Source organism: Sturnus vulgaris, chromosome 5 (genome assembly GCF_052056855.1).
Source record: "Sturnus vulgaris isolate bStuVul1 chromosome 5, bStuVul1.hap1, whole genome shotgun sequence".
NCBI classification, from domain to species: Eukaryota; Metazoa; Chordata; class Aves; order Passeriformes; family Sturnidae; genus Sturnus; species Sturnus vulgaris.
This window is the reverse complement of record NC_142247.1, coordinates 35705982-35723964: the sequence shown is the minus strand read 5'-3', so window position 1 is coordinate 35723964 and position 17983 is coordinate 35705982. Positions and strand designations below refer to the sequence as shown.

General features: G+C 43.7%; 1 long non-coding RNA gene across 2 annotated transcripts in view; it reads left to right on the top strand.

The window, feature by feature from the left end:
• The first annotated feature begins 7630 nt into the window (after nucleotides 1–7630).
• LOC148223658 (uncharacterized) overlaps nucleotides 7631–17983 on the top strand; it is a 29996-nt gene continuing 19643 nt past the window's right edge. Inside the window, exons 1-3 of one of the 2 annotated variants that reach the window (XR_015804180.1) lie at nucleotides 7631–7786; nucleotides 8931–9003; nucleotides 17297–17383. This is a non-coding gene — a long non-coding RNA (uncharacterized LOC148223658). Of the gene's footprint in view, nucleotides 7787–8930; nucleotides 9004–12713; nucleotides 12838–17296; nucleotides 17384–17983 lie in introns of those variants that run through there. The other variant, XR_015804181.1, reaches the window with a different exon arrangement.

Below are 17983 nucleotides of genomic sequence, written 5' to 3'. Positions count from 1 at the left end.
TCTTTTCTGCTGGTCCCAACAACATGAACAGGGCCAGACTTGCCCTGCCCTAGGGTAGGCTGCTGGTCAGGATGTCACTTCTCTCCTTGGGGTGTACTTGCATGAATGTTTTTTTTCAACCAAGCAGTAGCTTGAGAACCTCCCTGCTCTCTGGTATATTCATACCTTGAATGAATATTTTCAAATCAGTGCTGCAGCAGATGTTGGCAAAATGGCTTTCATTTTTACATTCTTCATGGAAAAAAAGGGAGTTGTGTATGGGAAAGGGCAGGCTGCCAAACTACAAGGCAGATCAAGGGACACTAAAAACAGAGCTTTAGGTTAAATGATAACAGCTGAATGAGCAGGGATAGTACCAGGTTCCCTTGACAGGAGAAGTAAGCAAGTTTGTGTTGGCTTCTATGGAAAAGCTGGCATGTCATTGAACAGCATCAAAGGCTGGGGCTGCTGGGGCAGGAATAAATGTCACTTTTTCTGCCCAATGGAATTTGGACAGGGTAACTCTGGAGACCCCTTTCTGTGTCAGAGGAGTGGTAGCAGCTGAGCACCAGTATCAGCTGTTCCAGAGGATGGGATACTCTCGTGAGAAGCACCATGGCCTAGAGCTCACCAGGCATCTTCTCACAGGTGGCTGCATTTGTGACTTCCTTGTCCAGCACATGGCAGGTATGAGTATGGGAGGTTTTATCCACTGTTTAGCACTACAGGGATCCAAATTGCCCTGCTGCCTCCCTCCTCTCCACCCACAGCAATTCTGTTCAATTTCCAGACACCGATTCAGCAGGAAGGTATACGATCTTTTAATCTGGGATGGCAAACCCAAAGGTCCAAACATATAAGTCCTCCTTCAGAAATCATGTTATAATAGCAAGTCTGACCCTTGCACCCCCTGAAGGAGAAGCAGAAGGTGCCTCAAGCTGCCCTTTTTCTGGTTGAATGCAGCCCTTCCAGTTTGGTGAGATGCCCCTTGAGTGCTGCATATCAGCCCTGCTCTCTGAAATGTCTGCTTTGAAACCTTGCCAGCTAGAAATCTGAACCACTGTTGTGCTCCTGAAACAGCATGCAGGACTGATCAGGGGTTATCTCCTCATCAAGTACAACTTTGAACATGAAAGGGAAGAGGGCCATGATATTAAGAGCTGCAGTTCGAATGGCTTATTGGAAGAGCCTTTTATAGCTGGGCACAGGTTTACTGACTCCCCACTGGCCACTTGTATTTTTCTGTACAGATAATTACAGGGCTAATACAAGTTATTAAAGAGATGGTGTTATTTCTGTCATAGCCATCAAAGCTGAGGTGTTGGTATTAACTAATACCCAACCTATTATGGCTTTCCTAGGGATCCTTAATGATTATGCTTTCAAAGGGGTACTATCTGCAGCCAGGAAGGTGCCTCTTAATTGGGAGCAGTAACTGCAAGGAGCAGAAACCAGGTGGCTATAAAGTGGGTGTTACCCTTTGCAAAGCAGAGCTATAAGGATCTGCATACACCAAATACCCACAGGAGAGAAAGGGAAGGCTGATATAAAAGTGGTACTTCATTAAGAATGAGCTTGGAGTGGCCATGTCATATCTCAGGAGGCTGAATGAATATGAGCCCATTGTGGGACGGCTGGTGGGACAACTCCTGAAAGTTTTGGGATTTTTAAGTAAGATTTTTGGGAAGGAAATTGCATATTCTCCTCTGAGTTGTCTCTCTGCGGAGTGTTAAGCCCTTTGTGTTTGAAATAGCTGCAGTATCTTAGCCTGTGCCTTGGCCAGTTGTGCCTGTACTGTAATCACCAAATAATAATATTTTGCCCCTTTTTCTCTCCCTGGCTGCTGTGCCAAGCCCTCTCCCTGCACCAGCAGAGTTAACATTCCCAAGGCATCCTGCTCTTTGGAGAAGGTGGGCTCACTCTGCACCCTCTGGCTTTGGAGCATCATGTCCCTCACAGCAGGTGACTGTAGTAGCCAAACACTGAATTTTCCTGAAGCCTCAGTCAGCACCAAAGGAGACACCACTCTCAGCAGTGCCTGGGTGACAGTGGCTGTTCCCTGCAGTGCAGATCCCCAGTTCTACTTGCTGGCCAGGAATATGTTGTGTGGGAAGGCAGTAAGACACAAAGTCTATTTGTAATACAAATTCTGTACAAGCCATGCTGTGGCTGGGGATCTGTTGTGCCCTTTTTCCTTTGGTCTGGGTGTATCAGTGTCAGCTCACACAAAGAAGCTTTCAGCTCCTACAGGATTCAGGGGAATGAGATACCCAGGGCTGGAGGTGTCAGTGACAAAGCTGTTGCTGCTTGAAGGAAGCCCCACTAGTTCTGAGCAAATTCATGGCAGCCCTCTGCTGCTTGCAGCTCCCTCCCCAGCTGGCTGATGCCGGGGAGGGGGAAGCTGATAAAACTCACCTGGTGGAGGCAGTCACATCAGTTATCAGCTTCTGTTGCATGACATTCCCAACCTGTGGTGGGGCTGACAAAGCTAGGCTCAGCCATGAAGAAACCTGCCTTTACTGCTGCTTGCTTCTAGCCTGTGCACCTATACGTGCTAGAGGACAAAATTATCTCGAGACTCTTCACTAAATTGCATGTAGAGTACCAGCTTGGATGTGACCCTAAATATGTATCCCTCTATTTGAATGGAAGAGAGCTAATCAGTAAGTCTGGGTGCCTTGGAGGTGTGATGGTTTCTGCATGTAATTTAATGTAATTGATTGTAATGAAAAACAGCAAATCTATCTGGCCCTTGAAAGCATTTTTCCAGTATGAATCTAAAGACCTAGAGAAAACACCTAAATGGAGCAGGGCAGCTGGAACTGAGAGTTGTGTTCAAATTTGTGCTGGTGTTTAGTGCAGTGTGATGGGTGTCTCAAAAATTACTTTCAACTGTGCACAATTATGTGCCCTTGTCTCCAGTATATGTTGTACTCTACAGACCCTGGGTAGCAGAAGAAAAGGAGTGCTTAGCCTTGCTTAGCTGGCTGTGTCCGGATCAGCTTCTCATGTATTAGCATAGCCAGTAATGTGCTGGAGACACAGCTCAAAGGCTGGCTCTGGGCTCAAAATTGGTCATATGGCACAACAAGCACACAGGTTACTGGGTAACTGCAGATGAGACAAAGAAATGTGGCCTGTTGTCCCTCTGAAGTGGCAATCAATGTTTCCTGTACATACTGACTGCCTCTGCACCTTAACTCAATAATGGTGATGTGTTGGTAATAATGCTGCTCCTTAGTCATGTAATTAATCCCTTGGGAATATTTGGTTGTTCATGCGGTTGAACTTTTGGATGAAGTGCTATCTCCTCAATTTCCTTGCACTGTCTCTAATATTTTACAGGTAATGGAAGGCAAATAGTCTCTCCTCTTGATCTGAGACAAGACCTTCCCTAAGGGGTCTAGCCTGGTGAACTACTGGGAGATCTGTCTGGATAAGTGTGTGTTTAGCCCACCCTTAAACTAACTCCTTGTCCCCCTTGGGTAAATCTTGCAGGGATATCTTCCCGGCCCCTCTGCCAGCAGAGTTGGACCAGACCATAAGTTGTTTCTGGTGGAAGCAATGCTGGCTGTGGCTATAGCTCACTTTCATGTTCATCCATAAGGATTCTAAAGCAAGTGACCCTGTTGCTTTTGTCAAAACTCTTTCTTTCCTTCCTGACCCCCTTAAAATAGCAACTCGTTAGTGTGCCTGGCTTCCTTAAAAATCAAGTTGTTGATTTGTGTTTATTGAAAGTACCATATGTTAAATTGTCTTCTGTGCTGTCAGAGTGTTTCAGGCTCGGGCTGTGGCAGTGTCACAGTGTTAGTGGAAGAGGGGAAGATTCATGCTGCTAATTAGCCTGGCTTTATCCCAGGGACATGAAATGCCACTGGCTCATTTAAGGTCCAGCAGAGTATGTCGTAAAGGTAATAAAAGGAGAAGCTGCACTTAAACCTCTGCACTAAGGACTGTTCAGGGGAGCAATTCAATAAAATCCTGCAGAAACATCTGTGACGCACACGACTGTAAATTGTAAAGTTTCCAGGTCACTGATTCTTTGCAGGGCATATTTTGTCAATTAGGCATCAACTTCGAACTCCTGTGTGGGGGGACTGTGACTGTTGTAACTGCTTGAAACCTGCAGCCACCAGGCTTATCTCGGGATGGCTTTTTCTTGAAGTCCAGCACAGGTCTGAGGGTAAAGGGAAGGTAGAGAGCATGTTGCAAACAATAGAATCAGCTTTTTTCTCAAGGCAATGTCAAATCTCCCCCCCCCCCCAGCTACTCCTTATTCCGTACCAAAGTATCTGCTTCTCACTGTGCATGGGCTGTCTGATACCACTTCCCACTCCTAGTACCAGCATCCCTTAATTCTTATTGCCTGTTGCACCAAGCAGTACAGCCTGTGTACAGCAAGCAACCCATCAAGCTCAGGGTGAGTCCTGGTGCCATTTACATTATTCCAAGCAGGAGCATGTTTCCTCCCCTACTGGGAGAAAATAGGGATGGAATACAGTGTGTCTTGATTTCATCCAGGATTTGTCTAGAGTTAATTTGCTTGCTAATACAGTTCTGCATTTTGGATTTAGGATGAGAATAGCATTGATAATGCATTGATGCTGTAGTTGTTGCTAAGTAGTGCTTACCCTGAGTCAAGGACTTTTCAGTGCATTGTGCTCTCCCAGTGAGGAAGGGCACCAGAAGCTGGGAGGGAGCGTGTCCAGGGCAGCTGACCTGAAGTGGCCAAAGGGATATTCCATACCATGGAATAGCGAGCCCAGTATATAAACTGGGGAGAGCTGTCTGGGGGCTGCTGATCACTGCTGAGGGACGGATTGAGCATTGGTCAGTGGTGGTGAGCAATTGCATTGTGCATCACTTGTCTGTCTTGGGGTTTATTCTGCTCTCTCTCTTCTTGCTGTTTCTACTTTTATTACCATTGTTATCATCATTTTTTATTTTAACTATTCTTATCCCAGACCCACAGATTTTTCCTTTTTCCCCAATTCCCTCTCTCATCCCAACAGAGGTGGGGAGAGGTGGTGGCGTGTGAGTGGCTGCGTGCAGCTTAATTGGCTACTTTGGTTAAACCATGACACAGTGTTAAACCTAGGGATGCTTGAGGATATGGAGAACTTCTCTTTGGTTTGCTGCTGCTCTGTTGCTGTGAGAACCTGCAGTTGGGATTAAAACCAAAATCAATGAATGAAATGCTTGGAGGAAAAGCTCTTGGAAAGACAGTCCTTAAGGGGTACTGACCTTTCATAAGTGCAAGGCATTGAGGGCTGCAGTAAAGATGATAGCTAAAATGCCTTAAGACAAAGCTTAGGCCAGCATCATCCCCGGCAGACCTGTCTGTGGCCCTGCACAGGAAGGAGTAGTCAGACTAAGATTGCCAACAGAAAATGAATTAAAAATGTGACACACTCCCCAAGGGAAGTCTTGCCCAAATTCTTCCAAAATCTAGCTTCTCCCCGACCCACAGTTAAGAAGTTTGAGTGTTTCAGTCTTGAGAATCCCCTCTTTCTTGTTTACTTTGTAGCTGCAGTTTGAAGACTTTGCTGTGGAACTTAGCCTAGGCTGCATTTATGATGCAGTTACTATTTATTGTGAGGAAGAAGAAAACCAGCTGTGTGAGCAGTAATTGTTTCAGACTTAAATTAGAAATCCTGTGGAAACAGGCGTTTTTTATCACCAAAATGTGCTGTCTGGTAACATGGTACTCTGTTCCCCTGAAGGATTTCTGCAGCAGCCTTGAGGCTTTGTCCTTTTGTCTTGTCCATCACAATGGCCAGGTGTGCCATTGGCACAGGAGATCCTTGATCCAAGGTCTTGCTTTCCCATAAAGAGCCTGCTGCCTTTGCAGGGCTGGATATGGGACCATGGCTCAGGTTCTGCTGCAGAGCCAATGGAGAGCACAAGTGTGTGCTGCTGGATCTGGCTTTGGCTCTGCTTTGCTCTCTCCCAGGAGACTGTGAGAGAACCTCGCTCTAAGTGTCACTGGAAAAGACAAATGTTCCAAGAAAGGCAGAGTGAAAGAATGGTTGTTGGTGGGTGTTTAATCCTACTGAAATGAATTCTTAATAAATTTAACTAGTTCTGTTGGAAATTCATTAATGAAAAATTGCTGACCTGAGGCATCTCTTTCCCACACTTTCAGAAGGAAATTTTTTTTAATTTCTCACTTTAAATCTGCTTCAGTTTTATCAATATAAAAATCTTCAGTGAAAGAAATGTTCTTCACTTTCCTTTTTTTTTTTTAATTTTTAATTTCTTTATTTCCAGATGTTCTTCCTACTTAGGTGAAAAGAAAGCATGTTGTAATAGCCTATCTTTTTTTCAAAAAACAGCTTTCAGGTACCACACTCAGTTTTACAGAGCTTGGTATTTATTCTTGAAGTGAAAAGCAATCTTGTGCCCAGAAGTCAAAATATTTTAATTGAATTCTGGTTCCCTCTTTACAGACCTGTCTGTCAACCAGAAACCAGAGTAGAGTGATCAGGAGCCAGTGCTCTTTCCTTTTTTCCAAATAAGCTGGGTAAGCAGCTTCAGTTGTCTTGGGTTTGCCATTGACAAGTGATCTTTGGCAAAGGGTTCTATTTTTTCCCTTTTTTCTATTTTTCATTTGATCTGTGTGACTCTGTTTTGTGGTGGTAGTTTAGTTGCATGTGTTTACCAAGTGCTGCATGAGTATTAGCACTACATTTGCAAAAAGAAATCTGGTTTCCATTGGAAAGGACTATTGAAGTGGGGGGAACAAGGCTGACAATTTTGAATCTGGAATCTTTTGTGGGAGAGCTTTCAGCATCCTGGAGCATTTCTCTTGATGCTTCCCAGCACAATTTGCCATCAGAAATTCAGATTCCTACAGGAAAGCTCCTGTGGAATAAAGTGCAATCTTCCTATCCAGCTGCAATTACAGGACTTTCAGATGTTATGCAAACTGAATGCTCTCAATAGGAAGAAAAGTCTGGCAGCTGCTCTCTCTGTCCTTAACCTGGGCCTGTAGACTATTCTAGAGAGACTTTGCTTGTGATGGTGGCAAATTCTCAAGTGTGGTTTGGAGTTCTGTTTTGTGCAAAGAGGGACATTCACACTGTGTGTTTTATTAGATTACTTTTATTTCCTCTATAAGAAAATTAGGAATGATTTTATGTCCATGTGGCATAATTATGCTAGATTAATTCTGGCTGCTCCTGCTTTCTCATCAGAAAGTCACCAAGTCTCTTTGGTTTGGGATTTTTTTAGAAACCTAAATTAGCTAAAGCCACAGGTGTTTACAGGATGACATTTCTCATCTTAAAAATGCAGTTTCTTGTTCATGCCTGCAGGTAATCTCTGTGGATTCCCAGCTCCAAACCAGTGCTGAATTCAGAGAATACCATGCTGGTACATTTTCAAAGTGGTGAGGAGAACAGCTTCAGAGGGTTTAGAGCCTGGCTCACTTTTGTTCATTTGTTAGTAGTGAGATGCTTCTCTGTCTGATGATTGCCACATCATCTGCAGCTATTCTTTGATACCTGGGCTTATTTTTCTGGCTAATCTTGCTGCATTATGTTAAGGTAACTTTAAAACAGAATAGTTACTTATAGAAGAGCTCCCTTTGCTGAATAAGGCAGGTGAACCAAGTGCTTTTTTTCTTATTTTCGCTGAGAAATGAGATAACTAACATCTGCTACCTGAAACAAGTAGTCTCGTTAATTCTGTCAGTCTGATATTTCCTTTGAAAACCTCACTACAGAGGAGAGCCTTGATCCTGGGGACTAGTTTGCTATTGTTGTTTCCTACTTTCAAGAGTGTCTGCCAGCTGCTGCTTGAGGAGGTGAGTAACTTTTACCTTCCAGAGTGGGGACTTTTTTTGAGGGGACAAGCCAAACATATTGACCCAAGTCAGAGCTAACTCTTATTTTCTTCCTCTTACCAAGGAGGCAGGAAGAGAAGGTTCAGGATTAACTGCACCAATGTTGCATTTGCAGGATGTCCCCTTAGGTAAAGAAATTAAATTCAGCTCAGTTGATTTGGTCTGAGGCTCTTTCCTCTAACTTATAAGAGGATTATGCACTGAGGCAGATGCTTTGTGACCTAAAGTCCCCTTTTGTGCACTTGTGTGGATGAAAAGTGATTCATAGGTGTTCCATCACTCATATCCATACTTGTGGTACATCCTCTCCATTCTGGTTGCCTGCACTTCCTACTGGAGCAGGGAGACAGGATGAAGTATGGGAGAGATCCTCTTTGAGTACCTGAGCCTCACTAGCTCCCTGAAGGAGCTCCTCCTTAGGAGTCAAGTTGACATTTACTGGTTTTTCCTACCCCCACTACTTCCAGACAGCAGACAATTTTTCTCTCTCCTACATCTTTGGCCTTGCTGCATCCATGATGTGGATGCAAGAAATTTGCCCGTGAAAATTTGGAGAGTTTTCTGGCCCCCTTGCAGACACCTGTGTTTTTCCTCCAGTGACTGTTCAAGCATCTTAGTGGGGTTGAAGAGGCTGTCCTCACTGCTGCCCTGAAGCTACTTGGAGATTGCCAGTGTGACAGGGCTGTCATCAGCCTGCCCACTGTGTGTGGCTGTAGTGTGACCAGCATGTTCTCAGGCCCCCTCTGCTTCTCTCATCATGCTGTGCACTCCCTTGCTCCTCCAGGCTGGAGGCACAGCTATAAATTATATTCACACCTTTTTGTCCTCTGCAAAACCTTTCTTCTGCCCTTTCTCCATGAACACTGTTTTTTGAGATGGGAACAGTTTGGTCTTCCTTGTAGGAGATCCATTAAAGTTAATTGGACTATGTGCTATTAGAGCCAGAACTGATGCAACACAGTTGTCACAGTGAGAAGCTCTTGCTCAGCAGCCCTGGGAATAAGTGACTAATTAGAGAAAAGCCAGAAGGGATGTGTGACTGCTGAATTAGGAAGCTCGATGGCTGACTGTAAGTAACTTCAATATGTTTGCTTTCATCATACAGGTCCAATAAACTCTTGCACTAGACTGTGACAGCAGGAGACCATTGTAGAGCTCTAAAAGAGTCATCAGAACAGGTAAAACCCAAGCAATACCATTAAAAGTACTGACTTTGGTGCATTTGACCCTGTAGTATTTCTCAAAACAGGTCTATATGTACAGATAAAACTGTTGGCAGCAAGGCAAAATGACTGATAAGTAGCACAGGTTGAAGAATGAGGAATGAAATCCAGTAACTTTGGTTTCATTCAGCTAACTTGCAGTGTAAGGAAGTATATTTTATACCTGGTTCTTACTACTGGCACTAAAAAGTCTTAAAATCTAACAGAGATGACTCTGTATCCTCAACATCTTACTCCCTTAGTGCCAAGCAATATTTCTGTCTATAAAAACCTTGCTGACTCTTTTTTTCCTAATGGGGAAGAGAAAGAAATACATGTGGGAAAGAAGATCAAGTGACTCACACTAGGCTTCTGCAAAACCTTAGTGGCTTGAGTTTGCATGGTGAAGCCTTCATTTCAGTCTCAGGAGGTCCATGTAATCTGTCCCTGTAGTCTTCTCAACTGAGTGGAGAGATAGGGAATTTGTTTTTCAAAGTCCTTGCACCTCTTTAAAATTTCTTTTCATTACCTCTTTGGAGGCTGATCATGATTTGTGGAATTGTTTTCCTCTTTTCCTTTACATGTATCCATTCAGGCTGCACTTAAAAGGCAGCCTGTTCCTCTCTGCCCTAGTTGCAGATGAGACAGGTGAAGAGCACTGTGGTGCATCCCCACTTCTGCATGCTGCATTATGACTTAAACATTTCCCTTGATGCTGCTGAAATTACATTTCTCTCTGAAGTATTTTCTTCTTCTGCCCAGACCTAATCTCAAGTTTATTTGCCAACCAGATGGGAGGCAAGCTAGGTAGTTGCAGCAGACATGAGCACCTCTACTCCAGAATGAAGTCTGTGAGATAAATTACTACTTCAGTTACCCTGGAGGGATCACTGCCAGGATCCTTTGTGCTGGCTTTGTTTCTGAGGGAGACCAGGACTCCTGTCAGGAGAAGAAATACTAGAGGTGAGTGCTCTTGAAAGTGTCTGCACATGGATACCTGTGGATCACTTAGGGAAAGGGACTGGAAAGGACTTGTGCTTCCCAAGACCCATCTATGATCCCAGTGAAACACTTGCCATTGAAACTTCCTTGGAACTCTTTTTCACAGCACTCTTTTTGTCAAGGTAAACTATGACTTCTATAGTTTTTATAAAATTCTTGTAGCACTGTTGAAGAACTGACTAATCTCTCCAAAATCACAAGGCAAGCTGGTAAGAACAGCTGAGTAAATAAAAGGCAAAGTAATCCTGACTGAGGCATTGTCAAGCTAAAATGCGAGTTCTGCTCAATATTGCAATCTTATGGTGGGCTAATAAATTGTGTAACACTAATATTTTGTTTCAGCCTGTGCTCAGTTGTCATTCAGTGATAACCAAGCCTTTAAATCGGACTTTTTGTTGCAGGCTGCTGCTGAGTCCCACCTGTAGCTGTGTTCCCAGGTCCTGTAGGAGGGTTTTCTGGGAAAATATGATTCCAACAGTTCTCTTCTTACCTGCAGCAGTGCAGAGGCCAGATGAGATCACCGAGTCCTCTCTCTTGGTTCCTAGGATGGTTCTGCTGGCTCTTTGGTTTGCAGCATGGGAAATGGACCATTTATACTTCACAGCATTGTCAGATGGGGTGTTTGTTGGTGGGGCCAGCCCAAGAAATCAGGGGTCTATTCAAGGGTGAGGATTTTCCTGGAACGGATGGGTCTGCTGAGGAAAGGTGAGCTGTCTTTGGCTTTTAAAGTCAATTTAAGATGAAGTAAAAAAGACCCAGGTGATTTCCTCCAGCAAGTCTCCACTTCCTCCTTTTCCTCCTAACTTAGCATAGGAGTTTCAGAAGCATAAGACTTGTGTTTTACACTTCTGACTCTCAAACTGAGTATAAACTTTGGACAGATAATTTTCTCAGTAAAAAAGCAGCAACTTGTAAAAATTACTACCAGCCTCATGCTTTGATGGGCAGGAGAGTTTGCAAAAATGTTCTAAACTGAACTTTTGTGCATTTATGTATCTAGATATAATTAGCATCACATTCAGAAGTCTGCAGGATAAATTTTGCCAGAGAAAGAGTAGCATTTGCCAGTGAATAAGCACTGATTGCATGAAAGTGATGGCATCTTACAAAAAGAAGAGGCCCCTGTTCTTGAACTGGGGAGAAAAAACCTGTTTTAAGTACTCCACATGAACCCAGCATTGTCATACTGCTTCCCTGCACCAGCTCTCTCTCTCTTCTTCCCAAAAGTTTCTTTCCTTCTGAGCCTACTCAGGTCAAGGTGAATTTGGCTTTATAGTTTCATAGCAAATGGAGAAATCCACCACTTCATCTTGTGTAATCTGATGGGATTTGAGGGATTTCAGAAATGTTCTAGACATAGCTTCAAGTCTCTTTTTTTACATGTTAAATAAATTAATTAGTCATTCTGGAGAAATGTTTCCCTTTGGCTCAGAGTAGTTGCACTAAGAAACTGCTGATGCAAAACATTTGTATTCCAGAGCTTTATCCCTCTGCCTTCCCTGCATGTGCACATATAGAGCCAGCTATGTTAATGAATAGGTATGATTGTCCCTCTCATTTCTTAAGAGGAAAAACCTAATCCTGGACAGAGTGTTCGTGTTTCTGCCCATCCTACAGTTTATCTATTGCTGCCAGCAGAAAATGGAAGACTTCAGCTGATAGGAATACATTTAATCTTTTTTTCCCCTGCATGCTGAATAAAATATGCTGCAGTTAGGAGCAGGAAATTAAAGTATATATTAAAGAAAAGAGCATGCTGTGGATCCACTCTCAGGTCAGATGAGCACTTGAACTCTCCTGCTTTGTGCTGCAGTTGCCCGTCCTTCTCCCTTGTGACATCTTCCTTAGTCCCACACTGACCTAACAGAAATGTTAGTACAGATGCTAAGGGAGAATGTTCTCCTAAGCTAAAACCAGCCACCAAAACAAATAATAATTTGTATGGTAGCCAGGCTGTCTCCACAGATAAGCTGGGAGCTGGCTGGACATCCTCTTGGATCTGACACAACTGGCTGCTGACCTCTGACTCTGAAGGCAGTAATGTCTCTCTGGCCAGGCACTTGCTCAACTCTGTGGTGTAAATCTTTCTCAAAGGCTGAGGCTGTGGCAGCGCACACAGCTCTCACATACAAAAAGTTCAAAGCCCTGAGGGTTCTCTGAGTGAGATATTGACTCAAAGTTTCAGTATACAGGTAGTTGGCTCCTTTGTCTGATCTTTGTATGATTGTCTTCCTGTTGTGGGAATTAGAGGAGCAGGGATCTGTTACCACTGATGCTGCAGGGTTTCCTGTGCACTTGGGTATGCTGCTTAACCTGCTCTCTGTCTCTCCCTTACCATCCCTGAAATAAGGCATTGGTTTTTTATCTTCCATGTTTTGGACTGAATCTCTTATAAATATACTTTGCTTAAATAGAGCTGTGGATTTGGATGAGATACTGTCAGCTTGCTGCTGCTTCTAAAACACAGCAAACAGCCCTGTCCTACTAATGTGCCTCCTCCTGCCTATTAAGCATCTAAATGTTTCTGCACATCCAATACTGTGTAGGAGGAAGGACGATGAAAAGGCTGAAGTACCCCTGAGTTGCTGGCTGACACGAGCTTTGGCAACAAATTGGAGCCTGCAGTTGCTCATGATTTAAAAAGCAATCTGCTCAGGAGGGACGTGCTACCGGCTCTGCTCGCAGCCTTGTGCAGTAGCCAGCTGGTTAGCAGGCAGCAGCAGTGTGCTTTCCTCCTCTTCCCACTGGCATCCATGCTGGAGCTCCACAACATCACACCACTGAGATAAAAATAGGCCCCCCGAACTGGTAAGCAACAGGAGGTGGGGGCAATTTCACGGGGAAATGCAGCACAGCCAACAACTGTGGGGACATCACGAGCAGCTCGGGGGCTGGTTAGCAGGGGCTGGAACCATGCAAAAGGCTCTTGCTCACCCTGAAGCAGGCTTGTCTCAGCTGAGCTGCTCCTCTCTGGAGGAGATCAAAGCCATGACAAGCTCAGTAACTTGAATGCAAAAGCAACTATTAAAATGAACCTAGAGACGAGCCCTTGTGCCTCAGCCTGTGGGGCTTTATCTTCCAGCCTGCAGCATTCACACTGCACTGGTGTTCCCTGCTGTCCCCTGATGCCAGCACAGGGACCACATCCTCCAAAAGTGCTGTGTGTTAAGGAGCCCTTGTGTAAAGCTGTGGTTGGCTCATTGCTTTTAACCTAGGCTGTGGTGGAAGAGCTTTGGATTTTTTCGAAGCCAGCTCTGGGTGAGAAAGGGCATCTCCCCTGTAACTGGGCTGTGCTCTCTTCCACTGAGGGTTTGACATGTACCACTGCCCTGTGTGCTGCCTCTCACAAACACTGCTGTGCAGAGCTCTTCACACCACAGCACCTTCCTCAGGAAGCAAATGTTTTTCACCTCCTTTCTGGACTGGAAGTGTTTCTACTCAGCAGGAGGGCTCAGTCCTTCCTTCCCTGCACTCTCAGTGTCTCATGCAGGTACACAGAGACACAGCATGGTGTCAGCATCCCATCTGAGCTCATAAAACCTTGGTGTGGGAGGCAGCACACTTAGAATGAATTTAAGCTGCTCTGCAGAGGGTATGACTTAAAAAATCGCTGCCTTGGGAGGCAAACAACCCTATTATGCTTGGCACTAAAGGGACACACAGTTCTCATTAGTGGTCTTGTTTTCTCTCTTCCTGCTCTGTTATAACCACCCAGATATTTCCAAATATTTCCCTGTTGATTTGGTCTCTTATTTAACAAGTGCTGAATCTGAATGCACTGTGTGTACATGGGGCTATAGGCTCGCCCTGCTCTCCTGTGTTTCTGGAGAATCAAGGACTTCAGAGACAAAAATATAATACTTCACAACTCTTCTCAAGAGCTGGTCACAAGGTCAATTAAAAAAATTTGCATTTCTTCCTCAGTAGTGAGTATTTGAGGCTGGTATGTGACCAGCCTGGTATCTGTTTATCTCTTTTCCAGGCATTGATTTAAAGCACAGCTCAGAGCGTATTTGCAAGCAAATCTGCTTTCCTCTAAGGCCCAGCAGCTCACCCCTTTGTGCTTCTAGCCTGTGTCTCTGTCTGGGTCTCCAAGGTTAAGATAACAGGGCTGTTGTGTGATCATGTATACTTTGAGACCTCTTACAGGCTTGTACCAGCTTGAATGCTGAACCCTAAGAAACAGTCCAACTGATCAGAATGGGTTTTTAAATATTTTTATATCTATAGAGAGAGAGAGAAGACGTATATAGGTAAAGCTTTTTATCATTTTGGCCTTTCCAGTAAATAACTATACTCTTGCTAGTGATATCAGGATCTTCAGGCTTCCACCAAATCCAGTAATATTGGGGCAGGGGAGGAATAGGTTTAAAAAATAAGAAAAGAAAACTAAATATTTGAAACCCATTTCTCGCTAACTTTATTGACCTGCTAGACTCTCTTCAATCATGGGCAGGGCTGCCAGGTTTTGTGGAAAGCTCTTACTGTCTTGTCTTAATGCTTTTATCACTGAAGCACACATTTATCCACAGAATGGGCATCAGAAGTGAAGCTAGAAGAGCCCCAGGGATTTATATCTGCTCCTTGCTCATCACGTTATGTGGGAAGCACAGAGTGCTCTTGGATACTCTGTCTCTGAAGGGCACGGCAAAGATTATTGTAAAGTATCTGTCAATAACATCATCACTGAACTGCCAAGAGGACTTTCTTGGGATTTATGAAGAGAGTCAGAAAGGAAGGAAAGTTCTGGGTAACAACAAACAATCCAGCTGAGGACATTCAGTCCTAGAAATTTCCCACTTTCACTCGAGCTGGTTTCAGAAAGCCCCAGTTGCACGGCTCTGATGTGTTGGCAGCCTTAAGTTAAGCTGCAGAGCCCAGGCTAAGCTTGGCTGAGGAGCTTAATCCCTGTGTCAGTGTGCTGCATTGATCCAGCAGGAGTGCAGCCCTCTTAGGGCCTCAGAGAACAGTGAAAGAGACTACAGAGAAAGAAGCTGTGATGTTTGGGCATCCCCTTAGGGACACTTGTCCATATAAGAGATTTGTGTCTTCCTGTATGCTCAGCTTCATTTTCAAAGGTGGGCCTTCATCCTCCATATCCTCTGAGACAATGATGGTACATCATTTGCCTCTTGGAGGTGGAATGGATAGCACTGAGGGATCTGGGTGTGAATCTTCATGCCAAAAGGTGTATTAACTTCCATGCAGAAGGCTCTATTTTCCTCACCTTGACTCTGCTGAGGTGCAATCCCATCACTGAGACAGTAGTCTAGATAAACACAATTCACAAATTAAAAGAAAGCTAAATTAAAAAGAATGTGAGATCTTTAATGCTGTTTACTAGCAAGTTAAAGTTTCTGGAGGCCTCTTTATCTGCATGTGTACAGGATGCTGTGCAGTTAAATAAAATCTCTGGAAATGCAGTGAGGCAGGGAGCAGGAGTACATCGAGGTAATTTCACTCTTAAAATACATGGAGGAAATGCTTCTTGTTTCCTATTTTAAAGGGTCTGTACACAGTGTAGGGGAAAAGGAGAAAGGGGAAAAAGTGCTGTATCAAGCAGCAACTTGGAAACTGAAGGAATTAACTGGAACTTGTTGGCACGTAAGGTAAATGGGGAAGAAGGAAGTAATAGTAAAGGAGTGAGAAAAAAAACCTCAAAGAACTTGATCTTGCAGAGATTTTATTTGGTATGCTGAAGCTGTTCCTTCTCCCAGCATCTCCTCACACCATTTCACTGTGGGTTTTTTCCTTCCCTTCCTTTATCATCTCCCTTTATTCTGCCTCTGTGTGGGATTAGTATATAGCGTTTGTAGATGTTATACAGAAGAATTTCATCTCTGTAGTTATTCACACTGATTTGCTGGTAGACAAAGTGTGGTGGAGAAACTCACCCCCAGCATTTGGGAGGATTGCAGGTGAATTTTAGTGTACGTGTTTCTCCAAATATTTTCAAAATTAAGTGATGGCTCTGGAGCGAGTTTTTGGATAGTAACTATTCTGTGTAGCCCCTCATCCTGTTAACATCACAGCAGTGGTGATGGCCACTGCTCTAGAGAAGAGGCCCTGAATGGGTGTGGTTGAGGGCTATGTGCATGTTCATTGTAGCTGACAGATATGGGGAAGAAGCTGTTTTTTCCCCTGACACTTGAACAAGAGCACTCCTTTGTTAGCAAATGCAGTAGTAATGCTTTCTGCTGAAGGCTATTAGGGTAATGGAACCTGCTAGGAATATTATTTTCATCAAGAAAACACCCACCAAATCTACAGTTTAGCATGTCAGTTAACTCCAATTTGGGAGTGAAAGGACAGGAGAGGGGGGAAGATAGAGGAGATGCTAGGGAGCTCTTGAAGCACTCCACAACTATCTTCTTCCAAGAGCTTTTTTATAAAAGCACACAAAAATTTCTAAAATTATATCTATTACAGCTGAGAATAGCAGTTTAGCTATCATAACTATTTACATGCAGTATAGAGGAAAATACTATCAGAAATGAGACCATCAGTCAAACTTGTGCCTGAATAGGAGTCTCACAGACAGCTCCCTGGAGCATCCTCCAGCACACAGACTCGCTGCTATGTAATAGCATTTGTTATGTCTGGCAGTTTTTCAAGACTGGTTATATTAAACTAGAATCCAATGTCTGTGTGCCAGCATATTGAAACAGCCTGTTTTCTCCTCTCCCCCCACCTCCTTCTCTAGAGCTGGTGAATAACAGAAGTTTGTGGGTGCCTGTCTCTAAACTAAATTACTTTTACCCAGCAGCTAAAACATAGAATTAGATTTTAGGATCAGGATGAGTTAGAACTTTAGGATGATGTTATGACAGAGGAAAAAGAGGCTGGGAAATTGAAATAATCAGAAAGTAACCAGAAAACAGTTTAGTGTGCATAACGTGGGAAGTACCTATCAGTGGACACATAGTAAGGGCAAAATGCTGAAGCTTGAAACAAGGCTGAAGTGAGTCTGAGTTTTATAGGGTTATAATGAACAAGGCCTGGCAACATATGAATGTGGTAGTCTTCCTAATTGGTTTGCCATCTAATTTAACACTTTTTTTTTTCCAGATGAACTTTCAAAATGAGTATTTTAAGGTTTTGCTCTTTAGACTGTCTTCAGCTGTGATCCATGTGTTTCAGTGAGGGTCATATATAGAAATTGTTCTAGTTCTAGTACCTGGTGAAAGTCCTTTTAAAGCTGAATTTAATGCTCTACATTCTTATTCTTTCCTGGACAAAACCTATCAATGCCCCAAAAATTCCCAAGATGAGCTTGACATGGATGTCACCCTTCCAGATTGGGAAGGAATCGTGCAGTCATTGGGATACCCCTCTGAGACACAAATGCCACCAGGTGAGCATCCAAGTTCTTCTGGCTTTTGTAACTCCCCTGTGAAAATCTGAAAAACATCTGTGGTGTGGCTTTCATTGAATCCATGGGTGCTTCAGTGGGTGTTAGAAAACTGGGCACGCTCCTCAAAGAGAGTAAGGAAAGCTGGTGGGTTCCAATATCCTGCTTCCAACAAACAGCAGACAAACCTGGCACCTCTGGGAAAAGCTCTCACCACAGAGCATGTCAGAGGTCTGAATGTGGCAGAGCTGAGGGGCTAAAATAGCAATGCTAAACTATGCTACTAAAAATCTTCTGGCACTTTCATCCATTTCCCTTTCTTCCTCCCTTATCATGCCTAGTTAGGGTAAGAGATAAATTTTCATTCATGTGGCAATACCATAGACTTCTAAACCATATAAAAGGTTAACTTCAGAAGTAATGGATAATGTGACCAAAATAGATTTGGACCAGTATCCCGTCTTTGATATTTTTTCTTTTCTCTTTTTAAACGGCATTACAGTCCCTTTTGCTTTTGCTCACATTTTGATAGCTATCCCTAGGAAATAAGAGCCAATTGTTAAATATGCAGCGTTGTGACTTTGTTCTTTGCTTTGTGCTGCA